The sequence below is a fragment of the Vicia villosa genome, linkage group LG5, assembly GCF_029867415.1.
Source record: "Vicia villosa cultivar HV-30 ecotype Madison, WI linkage group LG5, Vvil1.0, whole genome shotgun sequence".
NCBI classification, from domain to species: Eukaryota; Viridiplantae; Streptophyta; class Magnoliopsida; order Fabales; family Fabaceae; genus Vicia; species Vicia villosa.
The window spans coordinates 44,812,595-44,818,205 of record NC_081184.1 but is presented as its reverse complement, the minus strand read 5'-3'; positions in this window follow the sequence as shown (position 1 = coordinate 44,818,205).

Genomic DNA, 5,611 nt, shown 5'->3' with positions numbered 1-5,611 from the left:
TCTGAAGAGGAATACCAGAACGGGTCGTACATTAGACCATATCTGGAAGTAGGACATCAGAACTAGTTATTCATTAAACCATATCTGAAGGAGAATATCAGAACGAGTCGTACATTAAACCATATCTGATGAAGGATGTCAGAACGAGCCGTACATTAGACCATATCTGAAAGAGCAATACTTTAGGCTGTATTTAATTTTGTTGACGATAGTTGCCTGACAGATTGGTTGACCTGAAAGATAAAGTTGGTTTTATGCAATGTCATGATGTATTGTATGTTTTTTGAAATGAATGAGATTGTTATGCATATGCCATGAGATGTATGATGTATGAATGCAAATGTTGTTAATAATTACGGTAAACTGTATCAGTGTTTTGCGGGGAAAATAAATTCCCGACTGTTCAGTGCCTTTGAGATATTATTTGAATCTCGACTTGACTGTCCCAGATGAATTGGACAATAAAATGTCATGCCCCTTGTACACATTGGCGTTTTAGCCAACTGAGTCAGTCGTGGGAAATCTTTATGCTTTTCGGAGCACTTCTGAAGCATGCCTGTCGGGAGGGTTTCCTGAGATTTGTGCTGTTATAAGCAACTTGCCCCAGTATCATGAGTTTAGGAACAATGCCCCTGATTGATCAACACTTCTGAGGGAGGTTTCAAGTCTTGACCTGATTGCCCCAGATATATGAATTCTTACTCCAAAGGGTATTCAACTGTTTTTGTGCTCCTGAGGGTGATCAGTATTTGAGATATTCTCTTTCAAACTCAACGGAGTTCTGAAGCCAACTTGTCACTTTAGAGGATTAGACTTTTTGTCTGCAATTCATGATGGAAGCTTTCCTGGTGTCAAGTACTTGTTCATATGCACGAATGTTTATTATGAGAAATATAATTCTAATGCAAAGTTCATGTTTATCTTGAAGTTTTTTTTTTTTTTAAACTTTTGAAAGGATGTCAAAATATCGATTTTTTCGTGAAAGGTAGTGTGATACCAACTCAAGCGTTTTAGCAAAACTCCTAGGAGTGAGTTTACCGTATTCTCGTTAAAGTATGCTTTCGAATTAACCCTGCCTCAATTAGGACTTTTGAGGGTTGTAACGTGGCCAAGTTCACGGTTTTTTAGAAAAAAAAGATTTTTAGGCTCAAAATTTTATTGGTGCCAACCCCCTTCGTGATGTTCTCCAACCTAAGTTCAGTTAACTCGATGCGAGCATTCATCCTTCAAGAGGAGTTTGAGACGATTGAGGAATCGATGAGGTGTTTAGACATGGCAGTCACTCTACCATTTTTATTTGGTGTCTGATCACATGAATTTTTTGTTAAGGATCTTTTGTTTCGCAATCCTTTCTTTTCAAGTTTTTTTTTTCATTTTTCCTTGACTTTTGTTTAGACAAATTCTTTTGAATTTCGGGTTTGAAGTCCAGCGGGATGCCCTAATTTTTGCCTAAGTCACTTGTTTTCAACTTTGTTGACTTAGCGGGCTTTCTTTTTTTTTTCTTTTTCGATTCATTTTTTTCTTTTTCTTTTTTTGAACAAATCATGTGACCCTGAGACGTCTTCGATTGATTGGAAATATTGTGACTGCCTCATTTTTTTATTGACGAGGGATGACCATTGTGGTATTGACATTTCCTTAATATTTTGAAGGATAGCCATTGTTGTATCCTTGGATGCGTGCTCCTGATGAATGTTGAACGCTCGATCAGGTTAACTGAACACTACCCTGCCCCTAGGTTAAATATGAGGGTTTTTCATATAGAAAAGAAAACTCCTACTTCAAGGCTCAAAGGGGTTGACAAGGGATTAACTTCCTTATAACTCCAGTGTTTAGGGATTTGAAACAATGCCTGTACATCATCAACAGGGTTTTACTCGAAAGCACACCAATTGAGATTATTGGTATTATGTGTTCGTCATTCTCCCTTCAGAGTCACCATGCTTTATCACTGAGAGTTTGGTATCACAAGCAAATAAAGACATATTAGAGCGAGAGCAAATGAATTTTTTCAAGACAAACATATCCAATGCATCGTTATTTTAGTTCAAAAACAAACAAGTATTGCATATAGACAGTATTGAACAAGAACAAGAAAGATTACGCATGAAAATGCATGAGAAATTACGAATTGCCAACATTGAGGAGATTTTCTCCGTATGGACTTATTGCTTCAGAAGGTCCATTGAGTCGGAGGAGAACTTCAAATCTGGCCTGCAGATGTGAATATGATAGCCTTTGCATCAATCAGGTCTTGTACCTTATCTCGGACTGGTTGGCAATTATCGATCGACTGACCAAGTGCCCCAGAGAGGAAACCAAACCAAGCGTTCGTATCTGAACTACAAATTACTTTTAAGAAGAAGATTCTGACGAAGCCACAAAGGAGTTGTAAGTATCAAGCTTTAGGGATTTGAGGCAGAAAATGAGAAGCTCGTTGTCTGGAAACCTGTTATGCAATGATATGTATGCAAATGTATATGCAATGTTTTCAAGGATCTTTATGGAATTTAGTTTGCAACATTGAAATGTAGTTACAGCTTTGTTGAAGAACTTCGACTTCCATCTTTGAACGTACTTCTTTAAGAATCAAGCTCACCATATCTAGTGGGTCATAGCCTCCGATTCGGGGTACTTCTGAATTTGAAGGCACATGGCTAGAGGAAAATAAATCCTCTTGCCCCTTGATAGGTACTGTACCTCTGTACTGGAAGACATATGGCCAGAGGAAAATAAATCCTCTTGCCCCTTGATAGGAATTCAGTCCTTGGTAATGACACCTGAAATTGTGCGTCCTAAATTTCTTAAAGATCCTTTAAAGGGTTAGTTAACATGCTATGTTATGATGTCATGATGTCATGCATTAAGTACAAGGTGGCGAGGACGAGTAAGTCCTACAAATAGTTCAAACAAAATCCTGCAAGGAAATCAAATTGTTAGGGTATAAACAAATCCTGCAAGAAAATCAAATTGTTAGGGTATAAACAAATCCTGCAAGGAACCCAAATTGTTAGGGTATAAACAAATCCTGTAAGGAAACCAAACGGTTAGGGTATAAACAAATCCTGCAAGGAAACCAAGTTGTTAGATAATGAATACAAACAAGTCACACAAGTAGCCTTAGGTTTAAAGGCTTGCATGAAGTCCATAGGTACCTACCCTCCCCACTGAGGTTTAGTTGGCTCAACCTGTCCTATATAAAGACCGGGTTCTAGGGGGCTCATATCATTGACCTTTCTCGAAGGCGCTTATCTCAGTTCGGCGATCGAATCACCAACCAAAAAGGTCCCGAAAGTCCAGTTCATATGAGTGTAGCTTCGAGTATCAACCAACTTCAGTCGGAACCAAAGCCAGCCATCTCGCTACTTTCTAAAAGGCCAAAGTTTAGTTCAACTAAGGTTCTAGGGGCGAATTAGTGCTTAATGACACCACGCGGTAGCCAAGCATTTCCTCAGGTCGGATCCCAAGGAACACCAGGACAAACCAATGTGTCACACTAACGATGGCCATCAGATCAACCACATCAGTATACGCTGTGCAGTCTCCTTGATCTCATGCCATTTACCTAAGGTACTCAGATCCGGGTGTAGGATCTTTCACACAATAACAAACCCAAGCATTTCCCTTAAAAATAAAGCACACAAACAAACAATTAAAAACATTTATAATGAACTAAGCCCTAAGGTAAACCCCTCTTAAAATAATCCCCAGCAGAGTCGCCAGTTCTGTAACTCGGTGAACTGACTTTTATTTTTAAAGCAACCAATGTTGCGGTGAGCATGAGTCGCCACCGACTTTTATTTTGTCCAATGTTAGGAAAGGTAAAAAGTACAGAAAAAGACCTTATTTGAAAGAAAACAGGCTCGGGGGGTAAGTTATGAAAAGGGAAGGTGCAAGCACCCTTTTCATCCGTAGTTATCTACGGGCTCTTAACTTGCTTAGCTCATGTTTGTTTGTTTCGAATTGAAAAGGAGTATAAGGACTTTAGCGTAAATGCGTAGCCTTAGTTTTTTTGAAAGAATATTGAAAAGATGTTTTTATTGAGCTAGGCAGTTTAAGAGTACTACCCTAATTGATTGATCTTTTTCTGTAATTTTTAAAGTTCCCAGGACAATCCATACTATATAGAAGTAGGTAGTCCTTGTTTTATTGGACGTAAGGGTCATCGAAGGGTCATCGAGGTCGTTTGAAGGCAACAAGTAGAGGTACCCTTAGCAATTTCGAAGGGACGATCGTCACTTTTTTCGTAGGCAACAGTCGAGGGTCATCGAGGGACTTAGTGGCGATTTTTATATTGAGGGACCTTTGCTGATGGGTACGTCTACATTTCGAGGGACACGACCTTATAATCGAAGGCAACCAAGAGGGGCGTACCCTAGGGGTGAGTGTGTGCAGCAATCACGTGTTTTGTTTTGAAATATTTTTATCTTCTAATTAGTGGTCTAGATCGAGATTAATTTCTTTCCACGCCCTAATTTACTAACACACACAGATAAATATTGCAAGAAAGTAAAAGCAGGAATATAGAGTCCTAACTATTACAGGGCTTCAAGGAGGGGTTTACAATAATTAGAGGTGCGGAAAAGAAAACGTGCGAGAAAATAAATCTACGCTATTACAATTGATACCTATACAATTTCCTAAGAAAATAAAATAGCGGAAAGATAATAAAAGTCAGAAACAAATGCTTTAGTGTTAGTATTTTTTAGAAGAAAATGTTAGTAGTGATTAAATCTAATTCTAAATAAGTGAAATTAAGTTGATTAAAAAACCTAAATCTTAAACTCTAATTAATTAAATTAATCCTAAGGTCTAAAAATATGCCTAAGTTAAATTTAATTTAAAAAACTAATGTCTAATTTTTTATGATTTTTATTGTTATTATTTTTGTTAAAGAAAGCAAGGTCATTAGCAAAAGTAAAAGAGAAATTCGCTGGATCTTTGAAGGAAGGCCCAAAATCATTTGAATCAGTCTTGGGAGAGGTGTAGGCGTTGTACGATAGGGGTGCAGGTAGTGATTCGCTGGGCCTTAAGCCCAAACCATAAGAAGACAAAATAAACCCTAAAATTTAAGTGGTGCAGCCGGTCCACCTCTTTCCTAATTCGGTCCAGCGTCCTTCCCTTGCCTTGACCGTGTTTCTTCTTTTTCAATTGGTTCTCTCTGCATTTCTTCATCTGTATCCATACCCTGCACAAACAAAGAACCAAAAACAGAGTAATATCTTCTTCTATATCCATGCCCGGTATAAACAAAGAACCAACAACAGAGTAAAAACAATGAAATAAGACATAATTTAATCGGGTGCATTCTGGGCTGTAGATTGGAGAGGGAGGTGTTGTGTCATGGGTTTGCGGCGCGTGGAGGTCCGGTGATTGAAGGGGATCACCGTGGTGGTCCGACTACGTACGGTGACGGGATCTGGCCGTATCAAGCTCCGCCGTGGAGGCCTGGCTGCAGATTGGTGATGATGATGACGCTGTTCGTGGCGGAGGACGTCGGTGTTCTTTGCGGTTGTCCCAAATTTATTGCTACCTGTTATAACAAAAAAAGAGAACAGATTGTTGTTGTTATTGTTCAGTTTCTTTTTCAATTTGAGATCCTTGGCCTTAT